Source organism: Macrobrachium rosenbergii, chromosome 51 (genome assembly GCF_040412425.1).
Source record: "Macrobrachium rosenbergii isolate ZJJX-2024 chromosome 51, ASM4041242v1, whole genome shotgun sequence".
In the NCBI taxonomy this organism is placed as follows: domain Eukaryota; kingdom Metazoa; phylum Arthropoda; class Malacostraca; order Decapoda; family Palaemonidae; genus Macrobrachium; species Macrobrachium rosenbergii.
This window is the reverse complement of record NC_089791.1, coordinates 35,320,131-35,342,382: the sequence shown is the minus strand read 5'-3', so window position 1 is coordinate 35,342,382 and position 22,252 is coordinate 35,320,131. Positions and strand designations below refer to the sequence as shown.

Sequence of the window (22,252 nt, the reverse complement as noted above, 5' to 3'; positions counted from 1 at the left end):
AAACTAAAAGTTATCCTAAACATAGCAACTTGCCTAAGTCAGTCAGATCTGTGTCCAAGCCACATGGAAAGTTAAATATTTTTGGAAAATTATTTATAGAAGAAAACCCTTCTGTAAATCATCATTCTAGAAAGGATGTACATCTTTTTGTTTTCTTTCTCTGAAGAGTAGATGAAAGATAATTTTGTCTGTTTGAGTTAAAATATCAGAAGCATAGAATTAGCCTTACAGTTATGCAATCAAAGTTAGCCCTAATATTTACATATAATATGCTACATATTATATGTAAATTTTAAGGCTACCTTTGCGTCCATGACTGTAAGGCTAATTCTTGTATGCTTGCAGTGTTTTTTGCTCAAACGAGGTAAGGGTTATCATTTATTATACTCTTCAAAGAGGCCAAAAGGATTGTTTTTGCACTGTACATCCTTTTCTGAGGATGATGATTTAAGGCAGGATTTCTTTTATAAATAATTTTCCCAAAATGATGCAACTTTCCGTGGCTGAAGTTTGGATACCGACTATTTCTTGACTGTTAGGCTTAATTGCTTATGTAAGATGAAGAGATATTGTGCTCTCAATATGTTACATATTGAGAGCACAATATCTATTCATCTTATGTCAGATAAATCTCATACTGATTTATAGGCTAAAAGCGAAGCTGTGTTAGTACTTAACCCTCTGGATCATTAATGATGCTTTGAGTGTCATCGACAGTTCAACTCTCCAAAATGACACACCTGATATTTATGACAATTTTTACCTGTATTCACTTCAAAGGAATGATCTTTTACTTGAATAATATGCGCAAGCTCGCTTATGACATGACGGCAAAGCTTTCTATAACCCCCTTGTAACCCCCCCCCCAAAAAAAAAGACAGTATCCTCACTATGCTTCTGTGCAGTTTTAGCTATTACACGCCATCTTGGATCTTCTATTTCCACTTGAAAGTCCTTAATACACATTAACCTTTTTTTCATATTTTGTGATGAAGCTCGTAAAAATGCTAGAGTATTTCCTGAAAATATAATTTTGCAAGAAGTATATATGTCTTCACTTTCGTTGCAGACAAGTTATCCACGAAATATAGTAATGATTTACGTGGCAGTGTGTATCTCCGGATCAGTTATATTCATCGAAAGGTGCTGAGTGACAAACGTGTTCACTGAATCTTAGGAAGCCCTGAAAACGAAAGAAACTGCGTTACGATACGACGACCTGTGTTAAAAAAGAACAATTAGTATAAATTATTCGTGACATCGTGGCTGAAATACGCACCTGATTCAGCGATGCCAGGTTCATTTTCTGAAAAGAAAACTATTGTGCCGGCTTTGTCTGTCCATCCGCACTTTTTCTGTCCCAACTTTTTCTGTCCGCCCTCAGATCTTATAAAAACTACTGAGGCTAGAGGGCTGCAAAATGGTATGTTGACCATCCACCCTCCGATCATCAAACATACCAAATTGCAGCCCTCTAGCCGCAGCAGTTTTTATTTTATTTAGGGTGAAAGTTAGCCATAATCGTGCTTCTGGCAACGCAACAACACAGGCCACCATGGCCGGCTGAGAGCTTCATGGGCCGCGGCTCACACACCATTATACCGAGACCACCTAAGTATAGATCTGTTTTCGGTGGCCTTGATTATGCGCTGTACAGAAAACTCGATTGCGCCGAAGAAACTTCGGCGCCATTGTTTACTTACGATTTTTTTCCCATTTTCGGTATGGAATACATGACTTGAAGGCATTATCATACATGCAAGTGGATTCTAGTTACAGAAACCAAGTTGCAATACCAACATGATATTATAGTGAGTTTTACCTTATAGAACTATCGTCGGGTTCTGTTGCAATGAAACTCTGGTGATATCCGATAATTACTAATAACCCCTTTCAGTCACTAATGTAAATAAACGACTGACGTTCTACAGGATCAATCAGAATAATACTTGATAGCTATTTAACGAATAAAATTTCAATCAGCATCATACTGTGTCGTTAAAAGATGATCAAAACGTGGCAGTCAATCGGATCATAGTGAATTCAGCTTGGGTATCCAAATCAGGGCTCACCGCAGATCTCGAATTGGAATTTAATGGAAGTACGGAATAATACCATTGCAGTGATTACTGTTGAAGCAATAAGGCTGGAGTTAGGAATACTTATATTTGGAATTTACAGAACATTAGTGTTAGCTGTGGAATTTTCAGGTCTAAACAGTTCGCAAACTTGGATCTCAGGCTGGATAGATTCAAGTGAGAATAATTTCTTTCAAAGGTCTTATGTGTTTTGAAACATTCACAGATAAAGGAGCTACAAGTGAAAGCTACGTATAAGTATTTATATGTAGTTGACGTACAGGAGAGTCGATATCGTCTTATATATCTCTCGATAGCCGGATTATCAAAGTCACTGTCTGTCATTGTTCATAAACCAGGTCAGGATTCGAATTCTGCCTGGGGCGAAGCACTTATCCATTATGATTCTTCTCAGGTGTGAGTTATTCTCAATGTAAAGTGAACTAGATATTAAACGATATTTGTGGCTTAATATTTCTTGTGATTATAAAAATAAGCCATGTGTGTCGAAGGACTGTATATATATATATATAGCAGTATATATATATATATATATATATATATATATATATATATATATATATATATATATATATATATATGTATGTATATATATATATATATATATATTCTATATTTATATATATATATACATATATATATTTATATTTATATACTTATACATATACATGAGTGTGGGTGAGGTTGAGACTATAGGCTGCATAGGTAACTGGAAGCCTGGGTGATAGAGCAATGAACATTGTCATTGAAAGTGGGTGATCGTAACTAATGGTGATGAGATATGATATGAATCACGGAATTGGTTAAACAAGGAAGGGTGCAGAGTGTGTGCAAAAGATTAGGAATGCCCTGTGGAAGCCAAGGAGGGAAAGTGCGAAAGGATTGTTGAACCAAACCCCCTTTGTAGAAGTGAAGTGTGAAATGTTGACAGCAGATGGAAGAGAGAGTCTGAAGGCGATGATATTCATTTTTTGAGTAGAATGCGCTGCAGATGAAGAACTGAAATGGTGAGAAATAGTAAGATACGCACTGACAGTGGTAAAAAGCTCTTGAGATGATTAGGACGTGGAAGTAATGGAGAAAGGTAAGTGTGTGGAATGAATGCTGGATAGATGGAGTGAAAGAACAGAAAAGAAAGGGACTTGCTATCCAAGAACAGATGGAATGCATTAGCAATAGAAATAAAGAGCATAATGTGATTAGATGGGTTAGACTTGCTGCTAATGAGCCTTCTACGTGTGCGGGGAATGGGTGGGCGTGGTGTGTGTATGTATAAGCGTCAAACACGCTAAAGGACGAATTACATTTTTATGTTCATAGCAATTCACTCACTAGATATATTATTCACCAATTACCCACTAATTATTCAGGTTGAAAACCCATCAAACATATTGGGGAAACCTTTGATTTCTTTTTCCCAGGAATATTTTTCGAGTATTCTGATTACGATTAAGTCTCCTTTTCATATTTTTAGCGTGGTCATTATTATTATTTTTAGTTGCTCTAAGTTCCGAGAGCTACTATGGCCGGGCCCAGGGTTTGATGGTTTCATCATCGTGGCCTGGCAACCTACCTTTCAGAAACTGAATGCACTATTAACAGGTAGGTAGGAAGGGTACACTGAAACGTTTAGACTCGTTGGCTAGCGATATAGTTAGTGATTTCACTTGCACCATAACAGGAATATTATATTTTTTTGTTTATATATCCAAAAGAACATGAATGAAATGATGCATTACAATTCAAAGTTAAGCTTATTGTTTTTATTATTCTCTTAGGTTTATTATTTGTCCGCGAGATGCTACTGAAACAAAATTTCTTTACCATTAATATGATCGAAAAGAACAGTTGATGACTGTATATCATGTGATTTTATGAAAAAGCATTTATTTTCAAATAGTTGATTAATCTTCCATCCTTATCTCTCAAATAACTTTTACCAGTAGAAAGAAAAGCACTAAAACTTAGAAGATCGGAAACAGTCATTTTCTTTTGTTTCATAGAAATCAAGAATATGAATTGACCTCATTCCATTAAAGCAAGTAACGGTAACCTTTTGATAACGTAAGCTTTTTTTTTATTTAAAAAATTTTTTTTTTTATTTGCACTTTCAGTATACCAAGAACACCTTCATTTTACAAAGGGAAGTCCGCCCCTTAGTGAGATATTTTTCTCAGAAACGAAGTAAAAGAAATTATAATAGTCTCCGATGTCATTCTTTCTGATTAATTCGATAAATTAGTTCTATTTTCCATTTTTACGGTGATTTACAAAACCTTACCTAGATAATTACGGTGCTGCTTGCCTCACATTTGATGTGAAATACTGACGTGGTGTTGCCAATTACAAAATTTACCCGGTAATTTCTTTTTCGCTGACCTTGAATAAAAAGCTGCGGGAAAATGAATTGGTGGTCTTTAATCCTGGCAAAAGGTTCATCAGTTTTCATTTAAGAAGACTTGTTTTTTCTAAGCAAAGCTAGTGATTATTGAAAGAGGTTGCCAGAAGATTACCCTATTTTGAATGTAAGTACCTTCTACCGTATCCTGTCACTTATCACGTCGTGAAAAATAAAAAATAACACATTTTAGAACTCAGTCCCTATTGGTGGACCTATCCTTCACTTATTTCTGCACATCAGCCTCATTAGTGGAGTAATACGAAATACGGAGTCTCTGTTTCGTGTAATTAAAAGGTAATAGTCAAGGTAAAATTCTAATTTGGTATTTAAACTATGAATGTAAACATATCATCAGCTCTTGCACTACATAAAATGCTGAACCCTCACCGCCCTTGGACGATACATATAAAGTTTGAAATCTTTACCGTCAAAGACATTAATGTTATACGGCTTTCAAAAAATTCAATTCTTGCAGATAGTCGGATACATACAGTTTGGAGAAAGGCGGTCAGACATGCCAGCAGCCGGATAAACGGGTCATTTGTTACCGGAGGCATGGCTATTGGATGTCAGACTGTTGGTTTTAATGCTTCAAAGACCAGTATCCTTCCTCTTAGTAATCGTGATAATGTTTTGTGCGGAACTCACACTAGTGACAGTCATGGTCTCTTTGCGCAGAATTACACTCTGGATTGTCATAGGGGATATGTATTTGTAAGTTATCAGGTGAAGTGATTGGTAATGCATTCAAAAGAATGATTCTTGTTTATGTAGAAGGTAATCACAGTCAGCACTTCCAAACGTTTAACTGTATTTTAAGAAATGTGGAAATGTTCTTTGACTAAATCCATTTACAGTGCTTCACTGTACTCTCATAAAGGGCGAAGCTGAGGAATATAACATAAAATGTATCAATCGGAAAGGAGGATTTGATATTTCTTCAGATTTTCTAAATTTAGAACAGAAAAATAATTTCTGTTCATCTGCCTTGCTTGAAACTTCAAAACTCCAAAAAGACAAGAAAAATAATTTCTGTTCATCTGCCTTGCTTGAAACTTCAAAACTCCAAAAAGACAAGAGAGAGAAAGAGGAAAAGGTGAAACAAAAGACAAGAGAGAAAGAGGAAAGGTGAAGCAAAAAGACAAGAAAAGGTGAAACAAAAGACAAGAGAGAAAGAGGAAAGGTGAAACAAAAGACAAGAGGAAAGGTGTTCAAAAGACAAGAGAGGAAAGAGGAAGGGTGAAACAAAAGACAAGAGAGAAAGAGGAATTTCTGGTGAAACAAAAGACAAGAGAGAAAGAGGAAAGGTGAAACTTCAAAGACAAGAGAGAAAAGGAAACTGAAACAAAAGACAAGAGAGAAAGAGTTTCTGAAACAAAATGAAATTTCTGTTCAAAAGACAAGAGAGAAAGAGGAAGGGTAAAACAAAAAGAAAGACAAGGGTGAAAAAAAGACAAGAGAGAAAGAGGAAGGGTGAAACAAAAGACAAAAAGGTGAAACAAAAAGACAAGAAGAAGGAATTTCTGAAACAAAAGACAAAAGCAAAAGACAAGAAAAATAAGATTCATCTGCCTTGGTGAAACAAAAAACAAAGAGACAATAAAAATAAACAAAAAGACAAGTTCAGAAAGAGCCTTGCTTGAAACAAAAAGACAAGAGAGAAAGAAAAATAAACAAAAGACAAGAGAGAAAGAGGAAAAGACAAGAGAGAAAGAAACTGAAACAAAAGACAAGAGAGAAAAAGGAAACAAAAAGGTGAGGCAACAAAGACTGAACAAAAAGACAAGAGAGAAAGATCTGAAACAAAAAAGACAGAAAGAGAAAAACAAAAGACAAGAGAAAGAGGAAGGGTGAAACAAAAAGACAAGAGAGAAAGAGGAAAGGTGAAACAAAAGACAAGAGAGAAGAGGAACAATGAAACAAAATAAAGAGATTCAAAAAGACAAGAGTGAAACAAAAAACAAGAGAGAAAAAGGAAAGGTGAAACAAAAGACAAGAGAGAAAGAGAAAGAAACAAAAAGGAAGAGGTGAAAACAAAAAAAGACAAAGAGAGAAAGAGAAAGGTGAAACAAAGAAAAGAGAGAAAGAAAAAGAAACAAAAGAAAGAAAGAGGAAGGTGAAACAAAAAGACAAGAGAAGAGGAAGGAATGTGAAACAAGACAAGAGAGAAAGAGGAAGGGTAAACAAAAAGACAAGAGAGAAAGAGGAAGAATTGACAAAAAAAGACAAAGAGAAAGAGGAAGGGTGAAACAAAAAGACAAGAGAGAAAGAGGAAATGAACAAAAAAGACAAGAGAGAAAGAGGAGGGTGAAACAAAAGACTGGTGAAACAAAAACAAGAAAAGACAGGTGAAACAAAAAGACAAGAGAGAAAGAAAAGGTGAAACAAAAAGACAAGAGAGAAAGAGGAAAGGGTGAAACAAAAGAAAAGAGAGGAAGAAAGGTGAAACAAAAGTTCAAAGAGAAAAGGAAAGGTGAAACAAAAAGAAAAGAGGAAGGTGAAACAAAAAGACAAGAGAGAAAGAGGAAGGGTGAAACAAAAGACAAGAGAGAAAGAGGAAAGGTGAAACAAAAAGACAAGAGAGAAAGAGGAAAGGTGAAACAAAAAAGACAAGAGAGAAAGAGGAAGGGTGAAACAAAAGACAAAGAGAGGAAAGGTGAAACAAAAAGACAAGAGAAAGGAAGGTGAAACAAAGACAAAGAGAGAAAGAGGAAGGTGAAACAAAAGACAAAGAAAGAGAAAGAGGAAGAAAGTGAAACAAAAAGACAAGAGAGAAAGAGGAAGGGTGAAACAAAAGACAAGAGAGAAAGAGGAATGGTGAAACAAAAGACAAAGAGAAAGAGGAAAGGTAAAACAAAAAGACAAGAGAAAGAAAGAGAAAGTGAAACAAAAAAAAAGAGAAAAGGAAAGAGTGAAACAAAAGACAAGAGAAAGAGGAAAGGTGAAACAAAGACAAGAAAGAAGAGAAAGAGGAAAGGTGAAACAACAAGAGAGAAAGAGGAAGGGGTGAAACAAAAGAGAACAAACAAAAGAAAGAGAGAAAGAGGAAGGTGAAACAAAAAAGACAAGAGAGAAAGAGGAGGGAAACAAAGTGAAACAAAAAAAGACAAGAGGAAAGGTGAAACAAAAAGAAAGAGGAGGAAGGTTGAAACAAAAAAGACAAAGAGAGAAAGAGGAAGGGTGAAACAAAAGACAAAGAGAGAACAAGGAGAGAGAGTGAAACTAAAAAGACAAAGAGAAAAGGGTGAAACAAAAAGACAAGAGAGAAGAGGAAGGTGAAACAAAGACCAAAGAGGAAGAGGAAGGGTGAAACAAAAAGACAAAAAGACAAGAGAGAAAGAGGAAAGGTGAAACAAAAAGACAAGAGAGAAAGAAGCAGAGAAAAGAGAAGGTGAAACAAAAAGAAAAGAGGAAAAGAAAAAGGAAGAAAGAGGTGAAACAAAAAGACAAGAGAGAAAGAGGAAGGGTGAAACAAAAAGACAAGAGAAAGAGGAAAGGTGAAACAAAAGACAAGAGAAAGAGGAAAAAGAGAAAAAAAGACAAGAGAGAAAAGGAAAGGTGAAACAAAAAGACAAGAGAGAAAGAGGAAGGGTGAAACAAAAGACAAGAGAGAAAGAGGAAAGGTGAAACAAAAGACAAGAGAGAAAGAGGAAGGTGAAACAAAAAGACAAGAGAGAAAGAAAGGGAAGGAGTGAAAAGAAAAAGAAAAGAGAAAAGAGAAAGGGAAACAAAAAAAGACAAGAGAGAAAGAGGAAGAAAGGTGAAACAAAAAGACAAGAGAGAAAGAGGAAGGTGAAACAAAAAGACAAGAGAGAAAGAGGAAGGGTGAAACAAAAAGACAAGAGAGAAAGAGAAAGGTGAAACAAAAAGACAAAGAGAAAGGAAGGGTGAAACAAAAAGACAAGAGAGAAAGAGGAAAGAACAAAAGACAAAGAGAGAGAGAAAGAGGAAGGTGAAACAAAAAAGACAAGAGAGAAAGAGGAAAGGTGAAACAAAAAGACAAGAGAGAAAGAGGAAAGGTGAAACAAAAAGACAAGAGAGAAAGAGGAAGGTGAAACAAAAAGACAAGAGAGAAGAGGAAAGGTGAAACAAAAGACAAGAGAAAGTGGAAGGGTGAAACAAAAGACAAGAGAAAGAGGGAAGGGTAAAAACAAAGAGAAAGAGGAAAGGTGAAACAAAAAGACAAGAGAAGAGGAAGGGTGGAAACAAAAGATAAGAGAGAAAGAGGAAGGGTGAAACAAAAAGACAAGAGAAAGAGAAAGGTGAAACAAAAAAAGACAAAGAGAGAAGAGGAAGGTGAAACAAATACAAGAAAAGACAAGAGCAAAAACAAAGAGAGAAAAGAGGTGAAACAAAAAAAGAGAAAGAGGAAGGGTGAAACAAAAGACAAGAGAGAAAAAGGAAATAAAAAGACAAGGTGAAACAAAAGACAAAAAGAGAGAAAGAGGAAGGGGTGAAACTAAAAGACAAAGAGAAAGAGGAAGGGTGAAACAAAAAGACAAAGAGAAAGAGGAAGGTGAAACAAAAGACAGAAAAAGAGAAAGGAAGAAAGGTGAAACAAAAAGACAAGAGAGAAAGAGGAAAGGTGAAACAAAATACAAGAGAGAAAGAGGAAAGGTGAAACAAAAAGACAAGAGAGAAAGAGGAAAGGTGAAACTAAAAAGACAAAAAGAGAAGGAAGGGTGAAACAAAAAGACAAGAGGAAGGTGAAACAAAAGGTAGAGAAAGGTGGGAAACAAAAAGACAAGAGAGAAAAGAAATGTGAAACAAAAGACAAGAGAGAAAGAGGAAGGGTGAAACAAAAGACAAGAGAGAAAGAGGAAAGGTGAAACAAAAAGACAAGAGAGAAAGAGGAAGGTGAAACAAAAAGACAAGAGAGAAAGAGGAAAGGTGAAACAAAAGACAAGAGAGAAAGAGGAAAGGGTGAAAACAAAAGACAAGAGAAACAAAGAAAGAGGAAAAGGGTGAAACAAAAACAAGAGAGAAAGAGGAAGGGTGAAACAAAAGACAAGAGAGAAAGAGGAAGGGTGAAACAAAAGACAAGAGAGAAAAGAGGAAAGAAACAAAAAGACAAGAGAAAGAGGAAGGGTGAAACAAAAAACAAGAGAGAAAGAGGAAGGTGAAACAAAAAGAAAGAGGAAGGTGAAACAAAAGAGACAAGAGAGAAAGAGGAAGTGAAACAAAAAGACAAGAGAGAAAGAGGGTGAAACAAAAGACAAGAGAGAAAGAGGAAGGGTGAAACAAAAAGACAAGAGAGAAAAGAGAAAGGGTGAAACAAAAGACAAGAGAGAAAGAGGAAAAGGAAAGGTGAAACAAAAAGACAGAGAAAGAGAAGGGTGAAACAAAAACAAAAAGAAACAAAAAGACAAGAAGAGGAAGGTGAAACAAAGACAAGAGAGAAAGAGGAAGGGTGAAACAAAAAGACAAGAAAGAGGAAAGAGAGAAAGAGGAAGGTGAAACAAAAAGACAAGAGAGAAAGAGGAAAGAAACAAAAAGAGAGAAAAGAGGAAAGGGTGAAACAAAAAAGACAAGAGAAAGAGGAAAGAAACAAAAAGACAAGAGAGAAAGAGGAAGGGTGAAACAAAAGACAAGAAGAAAGAGAAAGGTGAAACAAAAGAGAAAGAGGAAAGGTGAAACAAAAAGACAAGAGAGAAAGAGGAGAAACAAAAGAGAGAAAGAGGAAGGTGAAACAAAAAGACAAGAGAGAAAGAGGAAGGTGAAACAAAAGACAAGAGAGAAAGAGAAAGGTGAAACAAAAGACAAGAGAGAAAGAGGAAGGTGAAACAAAAAAGACAGAGAGAAAGAGGAAAGGTGAAACAAAAAGACAAGAGAGAAAGAGGAAGGTGAAACAAAAAGACAAGAGAGAAAGAGAGTGAAAGGAGAGAAAACAAAAAAAAGACAAGAGAGAACAAAAAGACAAGAGGAAGAGAAGGTGAAACAAAAAACAAGAGAGAGAAAGAGGAGGAAAGTGAAACAAAAAGACAAGAGAAAGAGGAAGGGTGAAACAACAAAAAGACAAGAGAGAAAAGAGGAAGGGTGAAACAAAAAGACAAAGAGAAAGAGGAAGGAAGAAACAAAAGAAAGAGAGAAAGAGGAAAGGTGAAACAAAAAGACAAGAGAGAAAGAGAAACAAAAAGCAAGAAAGAGGAAGGGTGAAACAAAAGACAAGAGAGAAAGAGGAAGGGTGTGAAACAAAAAGACAAGAGGAGAAAGAGAAGTGGGTGAAACAAAAAGACAAGAAACAAAAAGACAAGAAGAAAGAGGAAGGGTGAAACAAAAAGACAAGAGAGAGAAAGAGGAAAGGTGAAACAAAAGACAAGAGAGAAAGAGGAAGGGTGAAACAAAAAGACAAAGAGAGAAAGAGGAAAGGTGAAACAAAAAGACAAGAGAGAAAGAAAAGGTGAAACAAAAGACAAAGAGAGAAAAGGAAAGGTGAAACAAAAGACAAAGAGAAAGAGAAAGAAACAAAAAGACAAGAGAAAGAGGAAGGGTGGAACAAAAGACAAGAGAGAAAGAAAAGACAAGAGAGAAGAGAAAGGAAAGGGTGAAACAAAAGACAAAAAGAGAAAGAGAAGGTGAAACAAAAAGACAGAGAAAGAGAAAGGTAAAACAAAAGACAAGAGAGAAAGAGGAAGGTGAAACAAAAAGACAAGAGAGAAAAAAAGGAAACAAAAAGACAAGAGAGAAAGAGGAAAGGTGAAACAAAAAGACAAGAAAGAGGGAAAGGTGAAATAAAAGACAAGAGAGAAAGAGGAAGGGTGAAACAAAAAGACAAGAGAGAAAGAGGAAAGGTGAAACAAAAAACAAGAGAGAAAAGAGGAAGGGTGAAAAAGACAAGAGAGAAAGAGGAAGGAAGGAAACAAAAAGACAAGAAACAAAAGAAACAAAGACATCTTTGAAAAGGGTGAAACAAAAGACAAGAGCCAAGAAACAAAAGACAAGAGAGAAAGAGGTGAAACAAAAAGACAAGAGAGAGAAAGGTGAAACAAAAATACAAGAGGAAAGAGGAAGGTGAAACAAAAAACAAGAGAGAAAAAAAGGGTGAAACAAAAAGACAAGAGAGAGAAAGAGGAAAGGTGAAACAAAAGACAAGAGAGAAAGAGGAGAAACAAAAGACAAGAGAGAAAGAGGAAAGGTGAAACAAAAAGACAAGAGAGAAAGAGAGAAACAAAAAGACAAGAGAGAAAGAAAGGTGAAACAACACAAAGAGAAAGAGGAAGGGTAGAAACAAAAAGACAAGAGAGAAAGAGAAGGTGAAACAAAAAGACAAGAAGAAAAGAAAGAAACAAAAAGACAAGAGAGAAAGAGAAACAAAATTGAAACAGACAAGACAGGAAAGGTGAAACAAAAGTGAAAAGAGGAAAGGTGGTAGAGAGAAAGACAGGTGAAACAAAAGACAAGAGAGAAAAGAAGGGTGAAACAAAACAGTTTTAGACAAGAGAGAAAAGGGTGAAACAAAAGACAAGAGAAAAAGAGGAAAGTGAAGCAAAAGAAAAGAGAGAAAGAAGGTGAAACAAAAAAGACAACAGTTGAAAGAGAAGGTGAACAAAAAGACAAAGAGAAAAGAAAGGTGAAACAAAAGACAAGAGAGAAAGAGGAAGGGTGAAACAAAAAGACAAGAGAGAAAGAGGACAGGTGAAACAAAAAGACAAGAGAGAAAGAGGAAGGGTGAAACAAAAGACAAGAGAGAAAGAGGAAAGGTGAAACAAAAAAGACAAGAGAGAAAGAGGAAAGGTGAAACAAATTTACAGAAAGAAAGGAAAGGTGAAACAAAAAGACAAGAGAGAGAGGAAGTCAACAAAAACATGAGAGAAAGAGGAAGGGTGAAACAAAAGACAAGAGAGAAAGAGGAAGGTGAAAAAAAGACAAGAGAGAAAGAGGAGAAACATTTTTACAAGAGAGAAAGAGGAAGGGTGAAACAAAAGACAAGAGAGAAAGAGGAAGGGTGGAACAAAAAGACAAGAAAGAAAGAAACAAAAGACAAGAGGAAAGGTGAAACAAAAAGACAAAGAGAGAAGAAGAAGGTGAAACAAAAGACAAGAGAGAAAGAGAGAAAACAAAAGAAGAGGAGGAAGGTGAAACAACCAAAAGAAAAGAGAAACAAAGACAAGAGGAAGGGTGAAACAAAAGAGAAAGAGGAAGGTGAAACAAAAAAACAAGAGAAAGAAGGGTGAAACAAAAGACAAGAGAGAAAGAGGAAGGGTGAAACAAAGACAAAGAGAGAAAGAGGAAAGGTGAAACAAAAGACAAGAAGAGAAAAAGAGTAGAAGGGTGAAACAAAAAGACAAGAGAGAAAGATGAAACAAAAACAATCAAGAGAGAAAGAGAAAGGTGAAACAAAAAGACAAGAGAGAAAGAGGAAGGGTAACAAAAGACAAGAGAGAATCCAAAGGTGAAAACAAAAGACAAGAGAGAAAGAGGAAGGCGGAAACAAAAACAAAAAGACAAAGAGAAAGAGGAAAGGTGAAACAAAAGACTTTCAAAGACAAAAGTCAAGAAAAGATGGAAGGGAACAAAAAAACAAGTGGAAAGAGGAAAGGTGAAACAAAAAACAAGAAAGAGGAAGGGTGAAACAAAAAGACAAGGAGAGACAAAAGAGGAAAGGTGAAAAAAAGACATAGGAAAGAGGGAAGGGTGAAACAAAAAGACTAGAGAAAGAGAGGAAAGGTGAAACAAAAAACCCTTTTGAGTGAAACAAAAAGACAAGTGAAGGGTCGAAACGGACAAAGAGAGAAAGAGGATGTGAAACAAAAAAAAGACTCGAGAGAAAGAGGAAGGGTGAAACAAAACAATTTTTATTGGACGCTGTTGCTTTGATTCTTCCTTTTACATTTGAGAAAGAGGAAGGGTGAAACAAAAGACAAGAGAGATAAGAGGAAAGGTGGAAACAAACAAAAGTGAAGAGGAGTTGTTGAAACAAATTTCTAGAAGAAACAAACAAAACATGAGAGAAAGAAGGAAATTGAAGCAAAAGACAAAGAGAGAAAGATCTTCCATTTTTTAAAAAAGAAAAGAAAAAGAGGGAAGGGTGTGAAACAAAAAAAGACAAGAGAGAAAGACAAGGTGAAACAAAAAACAAAAAGGAAAAGGAAGGGTGAAACAAAAGGCAAGAGAGAAAGAGGGCTGAAACAAAAAGACAAGAGAGAAAGAGGAAGGTTGAAACAAAAAAGACAATGAGAAACAAAAGACAAGAGAAAGAGGAAGGGTGAAACAAAAGCTTCAAAAGACAAGAGAGAAAAGAGGAAAGGTGAAACAAAATCGTGCGAAAACAAAAAGGCAACGCTACAAGGAATGGAAACAAAAGACAGAGAGAAAGAGAGAAGGGTTTCAAAAGACAAGAGAGAAAGGCGTGAAACAAAAAGCAAAGAGAGAAAGAGGAAGGGGTGAAACAAAAGACAAGAGAAAAGAGGAAAGAAACAAAAAGACAAGAGAAAGAGGGTGAAACAAAAGACAAGAGAGAAGAGGAAGGGTGAATACAAAAAAGACAGAGAGAAAGAGGTTGGTTGACAAAGACAAGAGAGAAAGAGGAAGATCAGTGAAACAAAAAGACAAGAGAGACAGGGAAGGGGGTCGAAACAAAAAAGACAAGAGCAGAAATAGAATCTGCAAAAGAGACAGAAGCTAAACAAAAAAGACAAGAGAGAAAGAGTAAGGTGTGAAACAAAAAAGACAAATCAGACAGAGAAAGGAGTGAAACAAAAGACAAGAGAAAGAGGAAGGTGGAAACAAAAGACAAGAGAGAATTAGGAATAAAACAAAAAGACAAGTGGAGAAAGACTGAAGGGGTGAAACAAAAGACAAGAGAGAAAGAGGTTCCAGTGAAACAAAAAAGACAAGAGAGAAAGAGGAAAGGGTGAAACTCAAGAGAAAGAGGAAGGTGACAGAGAGGAAGGGTGAAACAAAAAGACAAGAGAAAGAAGGAATGAAACAAAAAGACAAGAGAGAAAGAGGAAGAAACAAAAAAGACAAGAGAGAAAGAAAAGACAAGAAAGACAAAGAGAGAAAAAAAAAAGACAAGCCAAGAGAAAGATGGAAAGGTGAAAATTAAAAAACAAGAGAGAAAGAGGAAGGCTGAAACAAAAAGACAAGAAAGAGAAATAGGAAGGGTGAAACAAAAAAGAAAAAGAGAGAAAGAGGAAGGGTGAAACAAAAAGACAAGAGAGAAAGAGGAAGGGTGAAACAAAAAGACAAGGAGAAAAGAGGAAATATTTTCAAAAACAAGAGAGAAAAGAGGAAGGGTGGAAATTAAAAGACAAGAGAGAAAGGAACTGAAACAAAAAAGACAAGAGAGAAAGAAAATTCCCAAACAAAAATACCAAGAGAGAGTTTTCTAAAGGTAAATACGAGTACAAGAGGAATACCAGTTAAGGTCTAAAAACTTATGTCAAGAGAGAAAGAGGTTGAAATTGACAGGAGAAAAAGACAAGAGAGAAAGAGGAAGGGGGAAAAAAGACAGGGAGGGAAAGTTGGAAGGGTGAAACAGCGTGACAAGAGAGAAAGAGTGTTGAAAAGGCAGAAAGAGGGAAGGAAACAAAAGACAAGAGAGGTTTAGAAAAGGTGAAAGGAAAAGACAAGGAGAAAGCTGGAAAGGAGAGCAAAGGAAGAGGAGAAAGAGGAAAGGGAAAGAGACAGATCCCGTGTCAAAAAGTGCACAGATCTGAAAGAGGAAGGTGAATCAAGAAAAGACAAGAGAGAAAGACTTCAGGTGAAAAAAAGACAACAGAGAAAGAGGAAAATGGATTAAAATAGCCATAGAGAGAACCTTTGACTGAATCTCCCAAAAAAAGAAATAGAGAAAGAGGAATTCTGTTCAAAAGACAAGAGAGAAAGAAATAGGACAGAGAGAAAGACAAGAGGAGAAAGACAGAAAGGTAAACAAAAGACAAGAGAGAAAGAGGAAAGGTGAAACAAAAGACAAGATATAAATTTTAATGCATCAAATTTCCATGAGAGAAAGAGGAGAAGAGACTCAAACATACAGAGGGAAAGAGGAAGGGTGAAACAAAAAGACAAGAGAATAGAGGAAGGGAAACCTGCTTTCAAGAGAAAAGAGGTCTGGTTGATTAAAAGACAAGACCTGGAAAGAGGAAGGGTGCCCCAAAAATGGAAGTACTCAAGAGAAAGGTGAAACAAAAAGAATAGCAGATGAAAGGCAGGACAAAGACCTGGATTGGTGAAGAGGAGAAAGAGGAAGTGAAACAAAACAAGAGGGAATGATGTCTCTGAGACTAGAAAGACAAGAGAGAAAGAGGAATGGGTGAATTTTTCTCTCTCAGAGAAAGAGCCAAGGGACAATCAGAGAGAATATGCCAAAAGAGGAGAAAGAGGAAGGCCTGAAAAAGACAGAGGAAAATGATGAAGAAAAAGACAAGAGAAAGCAGGAAAACAAAAAGACAAGAGAGAAATCTTGCCTTATGGAGAAAAAAAAGGAAAGGAGAAAGATGGGAAAGTGAATCAAAAAGTTCAAGAGTCGAATCTTTGAATGATGAACCCCCGTTGACAAGAGAGTGAAGAAAATATTCGCAAAAAAGACTTATCTGAGAAAGTCATTGATTAATTGAAATAAAAGACAAGAGAAAAGAGGAAAGCGTCGAAACAAAAAGACAAGAGGGAAATTTCTGTATATTGTAGGGAAAGACAAGAGGCCAAAGAAAATAGAAAAAGACAAGTGGGAAGGGTGAAACAAAAGACAAGATGAAAGAGTCCATGAAAACAAAAAGACAAGGTGGTGAAATCTATATCGTTGGGAATAAAACGATTAGAGAAAGAGGAATGGAAAATATAAAAAGGAAGGGAGAAAGAGGGCTGAACAAAAAGACAAGAGAGAAAGAGGAAAGGTGAAACAAAAGACAAGAGAGAAAGAGGAAGGGGTGAAAACAAAAGACAAGAGAGAAAGTGGAAGGAATGATGAATAAAAGACAAGAGGAAAGAAGGTAAACAATAGTTTTAAGAGAGAAATGACTAAAGTGAAAAGACGCTTTTAAAGGGAAAATGGTAAAGAGAAACAAAAAGACATTTTAGAAAGAGAGGAAATGAAAACAAAAAAAAGTCTTGAGACGGGAAATGTGAACTTAAAACATGAGAGAAAGATTATTAGAGGGAATTTTCAAAAGTTTAGAGAAAGAGAAGAGGAGAAATAAAAAGACAAGAGAGAAAGAGAAAGGGTGAAATAAAAGACAAGAGAGAAAGAGTTAAAGTTTTAAAAAGGCAAGAAAGGTTTTGAAACAAAAAGAAAGAAAAGAAAGAGGAAGGGGAAACAAAAGACAAGAGAGAATAACCTGGAAGAAAAAAAAGAAAGAGAGAAAGAGAAAGCGTAAGATAGGAAAGAGGAAAGTTGAAAGAGCAAAAAGACGAGAGAGAAAGAGGAAGGGAGAAAGAAAAAGGGAAGAGAAAGAGGAATGGAGGAACGTGAAAGAGGAAGAGAGAAAGACTGAAGGGGAAACAAAAAGATAAGGAGAAAGAGGAAGGTTCTTTCACTGATGAAAGAGAGAAAGAGGAAGGTGAACAGACAAAGAGAGAATGGTTGAAGAGGAAAAAGGGGAAGGGAAAAATTTTTAGGGATTTTTAAGGAAGGAAAAAGAAGGGAGGAAAGAGGAAAAGAACCAAAAGAAAGAGAGAAAGAGGAAGGGAAATAGACAGAAGAATGAGAAAGAAAGAGGAAGAGTGAAAAAAAAGACAAGAGAAGAAGATTGAGAAAGATGAGAAAGAAAGGAGAAAGAATTTCAGGGATTCAAAAGACAAGAGGAGAAAGAGGAGCCCAGGAAAGAAAGGTCTGTCAAGAGAGAAAGAGGAAGGAAACAGAAAGGAAGAGAGAAGAGGAAAAGACTGAGAAGGTAAATGGATAAAGACAAGAGAGAAAGGAGAAAGAGTGAAGAAAAAGACAAGAGGAAAGATGTAAATGGAATAAAAAGACAAAAGAGAAAAGGAAGGGGAAAAAGAGGAAGAGGCAAGACAAAACAAAAAGATGAGAGAGGAAAAAGAGGAAGTAAAATGGACAGAGAGACAGAGAAGACATAATTAGAAAGAAGAAAGAGGAAATAGAAACAAAAGAAAGAGATGACAGAGGAAAGGAAGTACAAAAGAAACAGAAAGAGAAGAATGAGGGAGACAGAGGAGAAAGTTTAAAAGACAAGGGAAAGCCTAACAGAGGGAATTGAAGGACAAGAGGGAAAGGAAAGAAAGGTAAATGGACAAGGGAAAGAACGATGAAGAGGAGAAAGAGGAAGGGAAACTAGAAAGAGGGAAAGGTGAAACAAGAGGAAAAGTAAGAGGAAGGTAAATAGACAGAGAGAAAGGGAAGAGATTCATAAGAGGAGGCAAGAGTCAACTGCAGTTATATGGAAGGCAGAGAAAAAAGAGGAAGGTAAATGGAGGAGAGAATGTATGAAGAGGAGAAAGAGGAAGGGAAAAGACAGAGAGGGAAAAAGAGGAAAAGAGGAAGGGAAAAGTCCATAATTGGTGGGAAGGGTCAAGAAAGAGGAGAGACTGAGAGGAAGGGAATGAGGAAGAGGAGAAAAGAAAGGAGAAATAGCAAGAGAATGATGGAGAGGAAAAAAGAGGAAAGGAAATAGACAGAGGAAGAGTTTGAAAACAGAAAAGAGGAAGGGAAATAGGGATGGATGAATGATGAAGAGAAACCAGCTGGAAGGGAAATAGACGGAGTGAGAATGATGATGATAAAAAGAGGAAGGGAAATAGAAGCCTGAATGATGAAAAAGGAGGAAGTGAAAGAGGAGGAGAAACCAACATGAAGAGGAAAAGATTATCAACAGTAATATAGAGCATAGAATGAAATGTTAAGGAGAAAGATAAGGGAACTGTAAGACAGAGGAGGGCTGATTTAGAATGAAGAGGAAAAAGAGGAAGGACAGAATACCAATAGAATGATGAAGAGGAGCGCACGGAGGAAAAGACAGAATCGAGAAAGAGGAAGGCAATAGTGGGGAATTATAAGGGAAAAGAGGAAGGGAGAGGAAGAGGGAATGAGAAATTTGTCGCATTGTAAGGAAAAGAGGAAGGGAAACTGAGGGGATTAGAAAGATCGAGAAAGAGGAGGGAGAAGAGGAGGAGAGGAGGAAGAGGAGAAAGAGGGAGATGAAGGTTGGAAAGAGGGAAGGGAAATACAAAAGGAGGGATTGAGATGAAGAGGAAAGAGGGAATGGGAAGGAGAAAGATTTAAAATGAGAGAAGAGACAAAGGAAAAGAGGAATTAAATAGAAGAGAATGGAGAAGAGGAGAAAGAGGGAAGGTTTTTAGGAAGAGGAATGATGATGAAAAAAGATCAAGGGAGAAGACGGAGGGTTAGGATCCATAGGACAGAAATATTCGCCATAGAAATAGACAGAGATGACCAAAAGAGAAATGAGGAAGGGAAATAGACAGAGGGAAATGATCGAAGAGGAAAAAGGGGAAGGGAAAAGACAGAGAGAATGATGAAGAGGAGAAAGAGGAAGGAAATAGACAGAGGGAGAGAGAAGAGAGGAAAGAGGAGGAAAATAGACAGAGGAGAAACCGTAAATTAGAGGAGAAAGAGGAAAGGGAAATAGACAGAAGGGAATGATGAAAGAGGAAAGAGAGAATCCTGCAGACTCAGAATGAGTTTGAGAGAGGAGAACAAAGGACAGTTTCCTAAAGGAAGGAAAGATGAAGACAGAGGGAAGGAACAGAGGAAGGTAAATAGACAGAGATAACATTATCCGTCCGTTGTCTTCCTCTTTGAAAGAAAGGAGAAGGGAGGAGAGAGGGAATGACACAAGAGGAAAGAGGATTTAAACAGAAAAGGGGAAGAGAGAAAGAGGAGAAAGAAAAAGGTAAAAAGACAAGAGAGAAAGAGGAAAGGTGAAACAAAAGACAAGAGAGAAAGGAAGGGGACAAAGGGAAGGAGAAAGAAAAGGGAGAAACAAAAGGGAAAGAGAAAGAGGAAATGAAACAAAAGACAAGAGAGAAAGAGGAAAGGTGAAACAAAAGGGAGAGAGAATGGAGGAAGTGAAACAAAAAAGAAAGAGAGAAAGAGGAAAAATATAACAAAGGGAGAGAGAAAGAGGAAAGGAGTGAAAAAAGAAAGGAGAAGGGAAGGGAAAGAAAGAAAGTACAGTAGGAAAATACAAGTGTGAAAGAGGAAGAAAGACAAATAAAAGGAAAGGTGAAACAAAAAGACAAGAGAGAGAAAGAAACAGGAAGAGAGAGGAGGAAAGGAAAAGAAAGAGGGGAATTATAGATCAAGAGAAAAGAGGATGAAGAGGAAGAGTGAAATATAAAGACAAGAGAGAAAGAGAAAGAGGAAGGGAAGAGAAAGTCGAAGAGGGAAAGAACAAGAGGAGAAAAGAAGAAACAAAGGAGAGGAAAGAGAAAAGACAAAAGACAAGGGAGAAAGAGGAGGCTGAAATAAAAAGACAAAGAGAAAGAGGAAAGGTTAAAAGAAAAGACAATGAGAGAAAGAGGAGAAACAAAAAGACAAGAGATAAAGAGGAAAAAACTAAATAAGAAAAGAGAATTAGGAAAGAAACAAAAGACAAGAGAGAAAGAGGAAGGGAAACAAAAAAGAGAGAGAGAAAGGAAGAAGAAAAAGAGAAGAGAGAAAGAGGAAAGGGGAAACAAAAGACAGAGAGAGAAAGAGAAGGGAGAAACAAAAAGTAAAAGACAGAGAAAGATGAAGGAGAAACAAAAGACAAGAGGAAAGGAAAGGGAGAAAAGAAGCAGAGGAAGAGGAAAGGAGGACAAAAAAGACAAGAGAGAAAGAGGAAAGGTGAAAGGAGCAAAGAGAAGAGAGAAGAGAGGAAGGTGGAAAGAGGAGAAGAGAGAAAGAGGAAAGGGAAAGAGAGGAAAGAGGATGAGAGGAAAAGTAAATGGGTAAGAGATGAGAGAAGAGGAAAGAGGAAGGGGAAATAGACAGAGGAATGAGAAGGAGACAAGAGGGAGGTAAGAAAGGACAGAGGAAAGAAGGGAAACAAAAGACAAGAAGGAAATAGACAGAGGAATGATGAAGAGAGAAAGAAAGAGGAAACAAAAAATGGAGAGAGAAGGAAAAGGAGTGAGAGGAGAAAGAGGAAGAAATAGACAAGAGAAGGAGAGAAGAAGGAGGAACAAAAGACAAGAGGGTGGAGGTAAGAGACAGAGAGAAAGAGGAGGAGAAACAAAAGAAGGGAAAGAGGACAGGGGAATGATGAAGAGAAAAGAGGAAGGGAAATAGACAGAAGAATGATGAAGGGAGAAAGAGGAAAGTGAAATAGAAAGAGGATGAAAGAGGAAAGTGAAACAAAATAGACAAGAGAGAAAGGGAAAGGAGAAGAAAAAGACAAGAGGAAAGAGGAAGGGAGGGAATGAGAAGAGAGAGAAAGAGGAAGGTGAAATAGAAGAGAGAAAGATGATGAGAGAAAAGAGGAAGGGAAAAAAATAGACAGAGGGAATGAAAGAGAAAGACAAGAGAGGAAAGAAATAGAGGAAGAGAATGATGACAAGGGAGAAAGAGGAAGAGGGGAGAAAGAGGAATGATGAAGAGAGGAAAGAGGTAAAAGAGGGAGGAATGGAAGGGAGAAGGAGGAGAAAGAGGGAAGGGGAATGAAAGACAAGAGGAAAAAAGAGGTGAAGGGAAATAGAGAGAGAAAGAGGAATGGTGGGAAGAGAAAGAGAGAAGGGAAATAGACAGAGGGAATGAGAGAAGAGAGGTGAGGTGGGAAATAGACAGAGAGAATGATGAAGAGGAGAAAGAGGAAGGAGAAAAAGACAAGAGAGAGGAATGGTGAAAGAGAAAGAAAGAAAGGAAGGGAAATAGACAGAGAATGAGGAAAGAAAGAGAAGAGAGGAAGGAAGGAGAAGAGGGAATGATGAAGAGAAAGAGGAAGGGTGAAAATAGACAGACAAGAATGAGAAAGAGGAGAACAGAAAAAATAGACAGAGGGAATGACAAAAAGACAAGAGAGAAAGAGGAAAGGGAAATAAGACAGAGAGAATGATGAAGAGGAGAAAGAGTAAGAGAAAGAGGAAGGGGAGGAAAAGAGAGGAAAGAGGAAAGGTGAAAGAAAAGAGGAGAAAGAGGAAGGGAAATAGACAGAGGAATGAGGAGGAAAAAAAGAAGAGAGGAGAAAGAGGAAGGAGAAAGAGGAAGAGGGAAAAGACAGAGGAATGAAAGAGGAAGGTAAAAAAGACAGAGGGAATGGGAATGATGAAGAGGAGAAAGAGAGGAAGGGAAATAAATAGAGAGAGAATGATGAAGGGAGGAAGAAAGAGGAAGGGAAATAGACAGAGGAATGATGAAGAGGAGAAAGAGGAAGGGAAATAGACGGAGGGAATGATGAAGAGGAGAAAGAGGAAGGGAAATAGACGGAGGGAATGATGAAGAGGAGAAAGAGGAAGGGAAATAGACAGAGAGAATGATGAAGAGGAGAAAGAGGAAGGGAAATAGACAGAGGAATGATGAAAGAGGAGAAAAGAGGAAGGTAAATAGACAGAGGAATGATCAAGGAGAAAGAGGAAAGGGAAATAGACAGAGGGAATGATAAAGAGGAGAAAGAGGAGAGAAAGAGACAGAGTAATGAGGAGAAGAGAGAAAGAGGTAAGGTAAGACAGAGGGAATGGTGAAGAGGGAAAGAGGAAGGTAAATAGACAGAGGAATGATGAAGAGGAGAAAGAGGAAGGGAAATAGACAGAGGGAATGATCAAGAGGAGAAAGAAAAAGGTAAATGGACAGAGGGAATGGTAAGAGGAGAAAGAGGAAGGGGAAATAGACAGAGGGAATGATGAAGAGGAAAAGAGG

The 22,252-nt window shown here is 37.0% G+C and overlaps 1 protein-coding gene across 1 annotated transcript in view; it reads left to right on the top strand.

Moving 5' to 3' along the window:
* LOC136833313 (uncharacterized) overlaps nt 1–22,252 on the top strand; it is a 531,995-nt gene that overhangs the window by 156,582 nt on the left and 353,161 nt on the right. The gene's annotated exons all lie outside the window — the stretch shown is intronic.